Genomic DNA, 14,655 nt, shown 5'->3' with positions numbered 1-14,655 from the left:
TGAAGATTACAGCCAAGACAACCCTATGGAGCAGTTCTACTCTGTAACACATGGGGTCACTATGAGTCAGAATCGACTCAACGGCCACAGATTTGGTTTGTGCTTTGGTTTTATATCAAGCTATATATATATAGTTTTTTCTGTATATATAGTTTTATATATATATTACATACATATATACCAGTTTGTTGTACTGTGGTGGCTTGTGTGTTGCTGTAATGATGGAAGCCATGCCACCAATATTTCTAATACCAGCAGGGTCACCCATTCTGGTACTTACTGAGGTTTCAGCAGAGCTTCCAGACTAACACGGACTGCAAAGAAAGGTCTGAAGATCTACTTCCGAAATTCGGTCAATGAAAACTCCATGGGTCACAGCAGAATATTGCCCGATATACCGCTGGAAGATAACACAGAAAATGGCAACGTTTTGTTCTGTTGTATATAGGGTCTCCATGAGTTGGAGCTGACATGACAGCAACTAACAAAAACAACAACATATCAAACAATACGATTACATTACAGTATGAAAACAATGTTTTGACTTGTATTGCTCAGGACTACCAAGTGCCTTGAGATGGATGCCATGAATCCTCATGCTCAGACAAGACAGAAAAAGCCAGCATTCGGCCAGCAGAGTGTTCTACATTATACCCTTCTAAACAATGGCACTCTGGCATGCCTTCTCTTTCACATTCCACCCTTAAAGGCTAGTCATTTGTGACCAGCCCTACAAATGCCCAGTAAATGCCGGGATGCTTCCGGCTATTAGAGCAACTGTTTGCGGGGACTGGAGTTCTAGGCTATTTTCCCTTTAAGTGTTTTCATATTGAAAACAATTCACACTTATATTGCACTTTCGTGCTTGGGGGCATTTTACAACATTATCTCAATTTAATCTTCACGAGACCCATGTGAGGTAAGCATGACGGGATTTGGTCTGACTCATGCACATGCGCTTGTGACCAGAAGCCCTGCTCTCTCTCAGGGAGAGAAGGGAGGCACGTGGAAGGATGGAAACACGCTCCCTGCTTTGGGTTGCTACGGTCCAGGCCCTCCTCATCCTCCAAGAAGATAAACCAGTTTGGGGGCACTAAGGGTATAAGTGCCACGTCAGTGAACTGGAGGGACCATATGGCAGGGCTTTGGTGTGTGGGGATCTGAAGAGGGAGGGAAATAGGGCCTCAGAGGAAGGCTGGGAGAAAAGGACTCAGAGTCACCGGGGCTGGGAGCCCAGAACATTCTGGAGCCAGTGCCGTGGGACAAGGAGCAGCGTGAGGGGGGTACATGAGTGTACAGTGGCTGGGTGGGACCAGAGTGCCAAGCCCAGCACTGAGAACAGCAGACAGCTTGCCCCCCTCACGCTGGAATGTGAGATCTCCCTGGTAAATTTCTGGCCACTGTAGAGGGAGATCATCACCATCTTCCCCTAAGTAGAGTCAGCGTCCTCCCAGTGCTGCACCTCCAACCCAATGCCAGATGGCTAAGCCACCCCACAATATCCCAGACACTCTAAGCCCTAAGGGGGCCAGGGAGGGAGAACTTCCACTCCTGTTCTTTGGAGCCAGAGTGGTGCACTTTGGATCATCACCCAAGCCAGGGCCAGATGGAAGTGGGTGCCATCTTTACACTGGCCTTATTATTTTCGTCTTTACTGATAAGTCCATTAAGGCCCAAAGAAGTTAAAGAACTTTCAATATCTCACAGTTGGTGAACCACCAAGCCAGTCCTCTGACTCACCTGATTATCTGGTTATCCCACACTCACATTCCAAAGGTCAACAAGTGCCAACACCTGGGCTGTTCACTTGGAACTAGAGGGAAGCCCTGTGCTCCACACGTCCCTCATTTCCCTGGTCCAGTGATCCTCTAGCTCTGGGATCCTGACCTGGAAAAAGCAGCAACTCTTAGGTCAATGTGTTTAGTCCCTGTCTCCTGTAGAATGAGCACAGTCCCTCTAAACACCCTTGGTCTCCTCATGACAGTGTTCCCTTTGTCCCTGCTATGGACCTGCTTTATAAGATGAGAGATCCCTCTTCATAATAAAGCCCTTTTAATGCTGAAAACATTAAAAACCTTTGCTTGAGGACAACTCCCCAAGACTATTGCCCTAAGATACTCTTCAAAACTTGAACCGAAACTAACTCCTGAGGTTACCTTGGAGCTAACTAACAAATTGGCTCAAAAAATAATGAATATCACCCGTAAGTACTGTGCTCCTTTTAAAAAAAAATCACTATATGAGACCGAACACTCAATAATTACTTTAAAACAAAAATGAGAATGTAAGGGGGCAGGGAAACTAGATTAATGGAAACTGAACAACTAGAATGGAAATAATGAGACTGTTCATGCATTGCAAAGAATGTAACCAATGTCACTGAAAAACTTGTGTAGAAATTGTTGAATGGGAACCTCAACTGCTGTGTAAACCTCCACAGAAAACATAATAAAATATTATTAAGGAAAAAAAAAAAACCTTTCCTTGAAAGGAGTCCCAGACAGACAGAAACGGTTTATACAGAGTTCCCTGGAAGCTGATAGCATTTTAGGGCAGTCCCAGCTGCAGTCACCCATGAAGTGGCTCAGAGGAAAGGGACTATCTTGTGACCAGACAGAAGAGCCCTTCTTTCTGTACTCTGCCTGTGAAAGAAGCAGCTGTGCTGTGTTCCTCTGTCCAGGAAACTGGTGACCAACTCAGAGAAAACTCAGGGAAAAGCAACAAAGATGATTAATGAGCTAGAAAAGCAAGTGATGGCCTTGGGGGACCATTGCCAGGGCGGGATAGTGTCACTTGCCAGATCCACGCATGTGAGAGGGAGTCAGCCACAAACAGAGAGAGGAGCTATTGAGCCAGGCCCCAGGGAGGGTGAGCGCTGTAGGAGTGATGGAATGAAATGGAGAGGAAAGGAAAATGTCAGCTGAAGATCAGGAACCAAGTCTTCGCGCAGGGCGTCTCCCAGGGCAGGGATGGAAAGCTCGTTGGTTTTCGTTGTGTAATGAGAGGCTAAGTTTCAGGCAAGCGTGGCAGCAGCACCAGAGAGATGGGGAAAGTCCACCGAGGCTCTGAAAGCAACATCTGGGTATTTACAGCCCCATGATGAATTAGAATCTTTGGGAAGGGGTAGCTGGCTAACCAGACCTGACAGCAGCAAGGCTCCTCAACTCTGTGAACGCCAGCTTTCCTCCAGGGCCCAGCACTCCTCTGTCCCCCACCCCTCGGCGGTTGCTGTGATTTATATGATAATAACTTTCCCTAACATCAACCTGGGAGCTTGGTGACAAGTCATCTTTTCTTGGTCCACTGAAGTCCCGGGAACCATTAAGGAAGTTTTGTCCCTGTCTGTAAATCACTGCCTTAGTCATGCAACATCACTTTTAAACAACTGAGGGGGTTGTTTTTAATTCCCTTAGACTATGCAGCATAGATGCAAATACTGGTCTGAATGCAGCCTTTGTTCCTATTGTTCTTGTACACATCATCCCCAACTATCTCATTTTATGCGGGAAGCTGCCTGCCCCAGTGTCATGTAATTTTGGCCACGTTACATGAGTAGATGAGCGGGAGGGGTGGTCGTGGGGGCTGCAGTCAAGGGGGGGATGCTGGGATTCCATCTGGAACATTGACTTATGGCCCGGCCTCCCGGACAGGAGTTATTTTTGCAGCAGCCCCTCACCCCAGACACTCTTGCTGTCTCCTCCACAGGCCCCTCCTCCACAGCCACTGCTTTCACCTGCTGCCTTTTATCACCTCAGAAATGCCCACCACACCCTGGGTTCTGTGTCAGGTCCCACCACTCTCAGCTAGCTCACTAGCTTTTGCAAGTCAATAAAAACCACCAAACCAAACCTGTTGTTGTGGAGTCAATGCCGCTATTCCAATAGCGACCCTATTGGACAGAGCAGAATTGTCCTATAGGGCTTGAAGAAGCAGCTGATGGATTTGAACTTCCAACCTTTTGGTTAGCAGCTGAGCTCTTAACCACTGAGCCACCAGGGCTCCCTGCAAGTCAATAGGCACCACAAAGAAGGGAATTTCTCAGCCTGCACCAAGCTTTGACAAGTGACTGTGTTTTTAAATCCCAAAAAGCCTCCCCGGAGGGCTCCAATCAGAAGCCCTAGAGGGTTGGCTTCTCAGGAAGGGCTCACACATGCCTTGCCTGCTCTTCTGGGGTTAGACGGTTTTGGTTAGAGTTGATGGCATCCAAAGCTATGGGATTCCTAACCCAAACTCCTCACCCTGGCTCTTCAGAAGCTTCTTCCACCTGGAGAAGCCACTTTAGCTCTCTGGAGGTCATATCCTTCTAGTCTACCACATTTCTCTGCAGAGGCAGAAAACTCAAATAATTCCGCGTGGAGAGGATGTGCACATATTCTTATATTTGACCTTCTTATATTCAACAAGGAGTCCCTGGGTGATGCAAACTGTCAATGTGCTGGACAACTAACTGAAAGGTTGTAGGCACCTTGGAAGAAAGGCCTGGTGATCTACTTCCAAAAGGTCACAGCCACTGAAAACCCCATGGAGCACAGTTTTACTCTGATACACATGGGGTGGGGTTGCTGTGAGTCAGAGTCAACTCAGCGGCAACTGGTTTCTTACTGGTTATGTTCAATGAACGTTTATTCGATAGCATTTTGTTGTTCACCTAGTTAGAGCCGTAGTATTGTGCAAATGATAAAACTCAAGGCTCAAAGCATTGAAGACATTTGTGTAACATCATATACTTTGTTAAGGGGCAGGGCCAAGTTTCAAACCCAATCCTGTCTTATTCCAAAGCCCCTGACTTTTCAGTGATGTCATATGTTCTGCAATTAGTCCTACAAAATGTTTGTTTGGACTGAACTCTCTCAGACCGAGTGGTCATCTGAAGACAGCCATATTTGTCACGACTATTGGTGACAAGTAGCTTTCAAATAAATAAATAAATGAACAAAGTGTTCCATCACGGAAAAGTCTGGGGTTGGATTTTAATCATGGCTGAACCCAGGGGCTCAGACAGCATTCTCAAGCATTTGCCTCTTTCTAGGCCTTGCTCTGCTTTCATCATTTTGATATCATTCTTAAATCCATCTTCCCTCGAGGAAGGAAAATGGCTCCTGGTGACCCCAGACTCACATCCTCACTTAGCAACCCAGAGGAAAAAGAGTTTTCTGTTCTATTAGCTCCAGTAACAGTTTCAGGAACGAGTCTTGATGAACAAATTTCTATCAACGTATTTATCCTTTAACCAATCACTGTGTTCAGAAGGTTGGAATTTGCTGAGAGCCCAAGCCTGGACTGTGCAGTCACCCCTGAGCCTGGGGAGGGGTCACACTGTTTACAGAAAAAGGGGGCACAGAGCAGGGCAAGCAAAACAGCCAAGGATTAACACAATGGCCCTGATGAAAAATTACGAGGTAGAACCTTCAACACGCAGCCGGCCCCCTGCCTACCTCCCTTGCTTTTTCTTTAGTCCTTTCTCTCTGACACCAAGTCCTCGCTCACTTGTGCCTCTTCCCTACCTTCTTGCCCTCCAGCTCCTACAAGTTCTTCAACACTCAGCTCAGGCAACAGAGGCTTCAAGGTCCTCGGGCTTCTTAAGAGAGCTTGCTGTCGTCAATCAGGCAGCCATAGGAGGATGGTGCCTGTCTTAGTCATCAAGCGCTGCTATAACAGAAATACCAGAAGTGAATGGTTTTAACAAAGAGAATTCATTTCCTCACAGTAAAGTAGGCTAGAAGTCCAAATTCAGGACATCAGCTCTAGGGGAAGGCTCTCTCTCTCTGTCGGCCTTCTCATCAATCTTCCCCTGGACTAGTAGCTTCTCCACGCAGGGACCCCCGGGGTCCAAAGGATGCACTCTGCTCCCAGCGCTGCTTTCTTGGTGGTATGAGGTCCCCAGATCTCTGCTTGCTTCCCTTTCCTTTTATCTCTTGTAAGATAAAAGGTGGTGCAGGCCACACCCCAGGGAAATTTCCTTTACATTGGATCAGGAATGTGACCTTAATCGGGGTGTTACAATCCCACCCTAATCCTCTTTAACATAAAATTATAATCACAAAATGGAGGACAACCACACAATACTAGGAATCATGGCCCAGGCAAACTGATACACACATTTTTGGGGGGACATAATTCAATCCATGACAATGCCTCTACCCTAACCCAAAAGAGCAAAAACAACTCCAGAAGCTTTGGAGACCACAGGAAACCCTGGATTCTCTGCATGTGAAAACAGGGATGGCAGTCACTCACACAGCACACTACTGGTATTGTTCAGGGAAAACCACTAAAAGCAGAAGGGAATTCTGGCCCTGTGGGGCCGGGGGCTTTTTGTAGAAAGATGCAGAGGGACACGTAGTAGGCATATGAAAGCCAAATCAGTGGCCAGTCTGCCAAAATCCTTGAGGGCAACAGCCAAGAGGCTTCCTGAAGCATGCACTGTGGCGACAGGGCTCAGGAGAACATTGGTCCAACTCCATCATTTATGGTCGGGGAAACTGAGGCCTCCAAGCTGAAGCACTCTGCCCAAGGTCACACCTAAAACCAGCCTCAGCAGGGAGAATAAACACTTATTGGGAACCACTGGGCATCATTTTGGAACAGAAGCCCATACCAGCCTCAAACCTTTTCTCCTACTAAGGTCCTTCTCTACCCCTCCAACTCCCCACACGCCCTGCCCTTTCCACCTATGGGATGTCTGTTGATCCATCCACTCCTCTCCACACCAGCTCCTACACCACACCGAGCCCCCCTCACCTGTCTTACAGAAAGTCTAGCAATGGCCTCTTCCCCTCCACACCTCCTCCCATACCGTAGCCAGAGTGATCTTACACAATACACCTGATGCCCCCACACACACATACCCCTCCAGACTCACTGCTGGCCTCCCTCACCCTCTTTCTGTCCTGCAGCCACCACAGCCTTCCTCTGCTTTCTCCAGTAACCCTTGCTCCCTACAACCTCAGGACCTTGGCTCACACTGGACTTTCCCCCCACTCTCAGCTAGGTGAGGACTATGTAGCCTCCATAGGGCAACTCTGCTCCTGGGACCCCCATAGGGCAACTCTGCTCCTGGGACCCCCCCAATAGGGCAACTCTGCTCCTGGGAGCACCCCCATAGGGCAACTCTTCTCCTGGGAGCCTCCTCAATAGGGCAACTCCATTCTTGGGAACCCCTCCCCCCACAGGGCAACTCTGTTCCTGGGAGCACTCCCCCAAGACCTGCATGTGGAGGGTAAGCTGGGACTGGGCAGTGGGAGGGAGTTGGTTGCTGCCTGCAGAAACGTTAGCATCTCCACATAGGATTTGGGAATCATGCCATCTCCTCACAGGCCCCAAGAGTGGGTCTCAACCTTGGGTGCACATTGGACTCACCCCATACACAGAGATTCTGATATAATTGTTCTAGGGTGGGGCCTGGGCCTGGTGGTTTCAGAGCTTACCAGGTGAGTCTAGCGCTCAGGCAAGGTTGAGAGTTACTGCCCTAAACAGTGCAAGGCTCTCCAGTGGGCTGTCCTATGGATACTTTTTCTGTGTGATTCCCATGTGCCAGTCACTGAATTAAGCACTCTATGGCTCACTTCATTTCAGTCTCACCAAAGCTCTTTGAAATGGGGATAAGTATCAACATTTTAAAGATGATGAACATCAAGCTCAGAGAGAGGAAGAGACGTGCCTAAGATTACCGGGCTCCTCGAGGCCAATCCAGAGCATGAACCCAGGTGCATTACCTCCACAGCTCATGTTCCTGACCATCCTAGATACTGCCCCGCCCAGGTTCCAATTAGGCACACAGACAAAGCCATGCTTTCATAGTCATCTCAAGTACAACATATAGGTGTGCAACCAAGAAGAAGTCACAGGAAATAAGTGCCCAAAGTAGAGAAACACATGTTTAGTTCTGGATGTCAGGCCCTGCAAATGCCACAAATAATGCATATAAGCACAGGGTCGGATTACCCAATAAGCAAGGTACGCATGGGCTTGTTTGTGCACACTTACTGCTGATCAGTGGTGAACAATTTTACCTGTTTTTCACCACATCTTTGATATGGTGAAAACCATGTGAAATACTGGTTAATCTGCCCCTACAAAAGCATGTCCGTCAATCACTGTAAACAAACTGTAAAGTGCCTTTTAAAAAGATCAGAGTCATGAGTGTACCAAAAAATCAGATTTGGTGGCGCACTTTTCAAGGGCACATTGCTTAACTGATGTCCTCTGCTTTCTTTCTTTAAAAAATCTAGTTCAAGTGCATTTCCAGAAGCTACTTGAAACATATAAAAGGCAGGTGCTGGAAGGCTCTGGGCCTTCCACTCAACCATTTGTTGTGATTTTTTTTTTTTTTTAATTTAGTCCATACCAGTAATCCATGACCTGATTAGACATAAAGAGATTTCAAATTATTGAGATAATTTAGTTGTCTAACATTTAGATACTGCTTTACTATTTTCAGGAGCCCTGGTGGCACAGTGGTTAGGAACTCAGCTGCTAACCAAATGGTTAGCAGTTCAAATCCACCAGCCGCTCCTTGGAAACCCTATGGGGCAGTTCTACTCTGTCCTATAGGGTTGGTATGAGTGAGAATTGATTCAACAGCAATGAGTTTGGGCGTTTTTTCTGGTTTACTATTTTCAAAGTAGCTCTGGTAGGGCAGTGGTTAAAGCCCTCTGCTGCTAACCAAAAGGTCGGCAGTTCAAACCCACCGTTTCACGGGAGAAAGATGTGGCAGTCTGCTTCTGTAAAGATTAACAGCCTTGGAAAACGTATGGGGTCGCTATGAGTCGGAATCAAATCTACGGCAGTGGATTTGGTTTTTGGTTACTATTTTCAAAGTACTTTAACACACCTTATTTCATTTGAATAGCAGATAACAAGTGTGGGCTGTTATGGATAGGGGCCCCAGTGGTGCAGTGGTTAAGAGTTATGGCTGCTAACCAAAGGGTTGGCAGTTCGAATCCACTAGCCACTGCTTGGAAACCCTATGGGGAAGTTCTACTCTGTCCTGTAGGGTCACTATGAGTCAGAAGCAACTCGACGGCAACGGGGTTTTATTTTTTTATGATTATGAATAAATATATCTGCTGCATTATCATCTCCAAACAGTTTTAAGTAACACAAATTAAATAAAAATATACAGAAATAAGATGCTCCTTAAGGAAAGCAGCACACACTCATGAAGTTATATTTTACAAGATTAGCAAAGCAGTGAGCATAATTAGAAGTTAAAAGCATGTTTCTTGATTCTTTCATTTCCAGCAACAGGGCAGACTAATAAGATGACTAATTCTATTGCTGAAATTAACACCCATCTGTCAGTTTGCTGTATTATGATAACTTGCGTGTTGCTATGATGCTGGAAGCTATGCCACCAGTATCTGTAATACCAGCAGGGTCACCCATGGTGGACAGGTTTCAGTGGAGCTTCCAGACTAAGACAGACTAGGAAGAAAGGCTTGGTGATCTGCTTCAGAAATTAGCCAATGGATCACAACAGAATATTGTCTGACTGGAGTCAAACATACTAGTGATTGTGAAGATGGTTCAGGAACAGGCAACGTTTTGTTCTGTAATATGTAGGGTCGCCATGAGTTAGAGCCAACTCTATGGCAGTTAACAAAAACAATAGCTGAAAACAACTCAAAATATTGAACAAAATACTTTTTAAAGTTTCTGAAGAGCATCAAGAAACTAAGAAATAATTAGAGGCTAGACACTAAATAAAATCAGGAATCTAAAGCAGTCTAAGTGAAATTAAGAACCTAGAGATCACCAAAGTCGGCTTTCACCTTAAGGACATTTGACAAGCTCAGTAACTTGAGCTCTAATTTTCTATGCCTTCAGAAGTGCAAAAAACAGAAGGCAAGGTTGAGAGTTTAATAAGAAACATCCAAAGCCCCCTGTGAAGCTGGTATCCATGAGAACTACACTTGTAGTGTAAGGATGAACTAGACCAGGAACTACAAAGATTGCCTGTCTCAAACCTAGCGCTGCATGGAGGGGAAAAAGTTTTTCTCTGAGAATCTGTGACCACAGCTAGCTCTCACATAAGTTTTCAGTTCTAACATGGCCTGGTGATCCAAAATAACTCATCTAGGAAGTTAGTGGTCCAGAAAACCTCAACTCAGAATTTTGTTTACAAAGACCTGCTCTGCAGTTCCAGTTCTGGGTAAGATGGAATAAACACACTCCACCCTGTCTATCCCACTGAATGCATTGACAGAATGCATGAACAGAAATAGTAGATAGAACACTATTGACTCTGAAAAGGAAATAGTAACGGGCATATTAGGTGAGGAAAAAAATATTCAAAATACTACTAACAAGAAGTGTACCGTTTTTCCTCCTCCAGTCCTCCCACTGCTGGCCCCAAACATGAGCACACTTACAGAAAGTGCACGGCACAGTGGGTACCTAAAGACCCAGCTTTCTGGATAAAGGACTAAAAAGAGGAGCCCCAGGGAACCAGAAAGTAAAGTTGTATATGAATTCCTGGGCTAACCCCCAAGTGCATACATGGATCTGATTCTAAAAAGCCTACCAGAGAGTTTGAGAACAAACTAACCAATAGACTAAATCTGGGTTCTGGAATGGCCACTGGGTGGTACATACATGGGACAGATTTAAATAGCACTGCAGAGGTTTTAAAACTGAACTGACATTGGAACTTCTCCCCACAGAAGGTGGGTTAGTACTTGCAACCTGAACCTAATCAGGTTGATTGTGGGCTAAATCAGAAATAGTAACATTCTCCATAGGATTTAAACAAGAGTCAGCCTCATAGCATAATAATCAAAGTGACCAGGATATGATCTAAAATTACTTGCCATACAAAGAACCAGGAAAATTTGAACTCACATGGGAAGACTATCAGCAGACACCGATTAGAAATGACATGGATGTTGGAATTACTAGGTAAAGACTTTAAAGCAGTTATTACAGAATGCTCTTATAGTTAAGGGAGAATACTCTTGAAATGAATGGAAAGATAGAACATCTCAGTAAAGAAATAGAAGACATAAAAAAGAACAAAAGGGGGATTTTAGAAATGTAATATAAAATAACTGAAACAAAAAACTCACTGAATTGGCTCAATAGCAGAATAGATATGACAGAAGAGTCAGTGAATTTGCAAATAGGTCAATAGAAATGATTTGATCTAAACAACAAAGTGAAAATAAGGGACAAATTCTCACTGACCTGTGGGACGATAACAAAAGATCTAACATTCACGTCAGCAGAGTACCAGGAGGAGAGGAAAAAGAATGTAGTGCTAACATCACATTTGAAGAAATAATAGCTGAAATTTGACAAAATATAGAAATATACAGATTCAAGAAGCTCAGAAAACCCCAAACAAGATAAACCCAAAGAAATTCATGCCTAGGTATATCATAATCAAACTGCTAAAAACTAAAGACAAAGAAAAAATCTCTAAAGCATCCAGAGGGAAGTAACATATTACCTAAAAGGGAACTGATTCAAATAACTAGATTTCTCATCAGAAACCATGCAGGCCAGAAGGAAGTAGCACAACATTTTTTTAATGCTGAAAGAAAATAACTGTCAACCCAGAATTCTATATCCAGCAAAAATATCCTTCAGCAATGAAGGTGAAATAAAGATATTCTCAGTTAAAGGAAAACTGAAAACCTGTTACAAGGTGATAAGTGATATCCCAAGAATTCAAGTGCATAATATGCAGGATTACATTCTTATGAGAATTATGAAAAAATATTTTTTGATCAGTGTTTCATTTACTGTATGAAAAGAATTGGGAAAAATGCACTTGTTAAATGTGTAGGAGGAGTCTCTGGGAGGTGCAGATGGTTAAGCACTAGACTGCTAACCGAAAAGTTGGCAGTTCAGACCCACTCAGAGACACCTCAGAGGTAAGACCTGGCAATCTGTTTCTGAAAGATCAAAGCTTTGAAAACCCTATGGAACAGTTCTACTCTGCACACATGGGATCACCATAAGTCGGAATCGGCAACTAACAACATAACAGGGATCACAATCTATGAAATGTGTAGGAAATAGACCAAATACTGACCATGCAAACCCCAAGTGATCAGGAGGCAGTTACTTCATAATACCAGTCCTCCCCCAATAGAGGGCAAGTAATTTAGCCCACCCCTGCTTGTATGCCCAACAAAAATGGAATTTTTTTAAGAATGAGAGACAAAAAAAAAAAAGAAAACTTTCCTAGACGAACAAAAACAGAGTTTGCCACCAAGCAGAACTTCACTTATTTCAGAAAGAGAAGAAAAAAAAAAAAAATGATCTTGGGGCAAAGATCTGAATGCAAAAAGGAATTATGAGCAAACAAAATCATAAATAAGTGGGTAAATCTAAACAAAATTTAATTGTATAAACCAATAATAATTATGGTCAATTTTTGGAGTTAAAATAAAACAAGTCAGAACTAGAATACGCAAGAATAGTGGCACACAAATGAGGAGAGGGTACGAGGAGTTCAGATGTTCTAAGGTCTTGGCATTATTCTGGAGAGGGTTAAAGATATTCATTTACTTTGAACTTTCCATGTTAAAATTGTATGGCTAACTACTAAAAGAATAGAAATAAGGAATATAACATCCAAACTAGTAGAAAGAAATAAATGGAATAAGAAAAATGCCCATTCAATTAAAAAAAAGAATCAAGAAAGATGAAAAATATTTTCTTAAATAAAGGGCAAATAGGAGCACAAAAGATGGCAAAAATAAATTCAAAAATTATGAATAATTACAATAAATGTAAACAACTAAATGCTCCAGTTAAAAGGTAAAGATTGTCAGACGGAGTATTAGAAACTAAAGCTAGCCTTATGATGTCTACAAGACACACACCTACAGCATAAGAATTGAGAGAGGGTTGACAGTATGAAGATGAAAAACAATATACCAGGAAAAGCCTAAAGAAAAGAAAGCTTATATATTAGCATATTAATAATAATTAATATAAATCAAAATAGACTTTAAGGCAAAAATAATTACTAGGGATAGAAAGGCAGTATATAGTGATCGACAAGATGGATTGACACAGTGGCTACAACAATGGGCTCAAACACAGCAATTGTGAGGGTGGTACAGGACCAGGCAGTATTTCCTTCTGTTGTACACGGGGTTGCTATGAGTCGGAACTGACCTGCGGGCAGCTAACAACAACAAGTTGACACATAAAGTTAACTATCACAGGTAGGTACAAATTCAGAATTACACCTCTTATCACTATGTTTTTGTTGTTGTTAGGTGCTCTCAAGTCAGTTCCGACTCGTAGTGACCCTATGTACAACAGAATGAAACACTGCCCAGTCCTGCGCCATCCTCACGATCGTTGCTGTGTTTGAGCCCATTGTTGCAGCCACTGGGTCAATAGATCTTGTTGAGGGTCTTCCTTTTTTCACTGATCCTCCACTTTACCAAGCATGATGCCCTTCTCCAAGGACTGGTCCCTCCTGATAACATGTTCAAAGTGTGTGAGATGAAGTCTCGTATCCTTGCTTCTAAGGAGCATAATAGCTGCACTTCTTCCAAGACAGATTTGTTCATTTTCCTTGAAGTCCATGGCATATTTAATATTCTTCACCAACACCGTAATTCAAAGGCATCAGTTCTTCTTTGGTCTTCCTTATTCATTGTCCAGCTTTCGCATGCACATGAGGTGATTGAAACATCATGGGTTGGGTCAGGTGCACCTTAGTCCCCAAAGTAACATCTTTTGTTTTTTAACAGTTTAAAGAAGCTTTTTGCAGCAGATTTGCCCAATGCAGTGCATCATTTGATTTCTTGACTTCTGCTGGTGTCAACTAGGCTAGTCTATCGTTGTTTGCCATCGAGTCAATTTCAACTCATGACAACACTATACGACAGAGTAGAACTGTCCCATGGGGTTTCCTAGGCTGTAATCTTTACAGGAGCAAATAGCCAGGTCTTTTCTCCCACAGAGCTGCTGTTGGGTTTGAATCTCCGACCTTTCGGTGAGCAGCTGAGCACTTTAACCATTGCACCAACAGGGCTCCTGGCTAGGCTATAGCACTCAGTTATTTAATCAAACACTAGTCTAGGTGTTGCTGTGAAGGCATTTTATAGATGTGCTGAGAATCTATATAATCGTTGGCTTTAAGTAAAGTAAATTACCCTCAATAATGTGAGTGGGCCTCATCCAATCAGTTGAAGGCCTTAAGAATAAGAACTGAGGTTTCCTAGAGAAGAAATTCTTACTCAAGACTACAGTGTCAACTCCTGCTGAGCTTCCAGCCTGCTCTACAGATTTCAGACTCAAGAATGCAATGTCAACTCCTGCCTGAGTTTACAGCCAGTCAGCACAGACTTCAGACTTGCTGGCTCCCATAATCACATGAGCCAATTCCTTAAAGTAAATCTCTTTATTTTCGTTGCATTTTAATAGGCCTCCTTGAGAGGGCCAGTGACCTTCTATCAAAGGTGTAATATGGCCACACCCACCTTCCTCCCCTGGAATCCAATCCCAGTCTGGACTGAGAGCAGCTGAGTTCAGCTCAGGGGCTGCCAGGTCACAGGGCTCAGGCTGATCATACTAGAGAAAATCTGACCCCCAAATCTGTCCCCAAATCTTCTTTGGTTTCTACCAGGATTATCCAAACAGGAGAGTCTTGGGCCCACTCAGAACATACCCTCATCTGAGCCAAGG

At 43.9% G+C, this 14,655-nt stretch overlaps 1 long non-coding RNA gene across 1 annotated transcript; it reads right to left on the bottom strand.

Moving 5' to 3' along the window:
- Positions 1-341: 341 nt before the first annotated feature.
- On the bottom strand, positions 342-5,608 carry LOC111819907 (uncharacterized). The gene is made up of 3 exons (XR_002823463.1): positions 5,505-5,608; positions 1,741-1,887; positions 342-400 (listed from the first exon to the last, which is right to left on the bottom strand). It is a non-coding gene; the product is annotated as an uncharacterized LOC111819907 (long non-coding RNA).
- Positions 5,609-14,655: the final 9,047 nt, after the last annotated feature.

The sequence above is a fragment of the Trichechus manatus genome, unplaced genomic scaffold (assembly GCF_000243295.1).
Source record: "Trichechus manatus latirostris isolate Lorelei unplaced genomic scaffold, TriManLat1.0 scaffold00021, whole genome shotgun sequence".
Lineage (NCBI taxonomy): Eukaryota > Metazoa > Chordata > Mammalia > Sirenia > Trichechidae > Trichechus > Trichechus manatus.
Note: the sequence above shows the minus strand (reverse complement) of the source record. Positions and strands in the feature narration are given on the sequence as shown.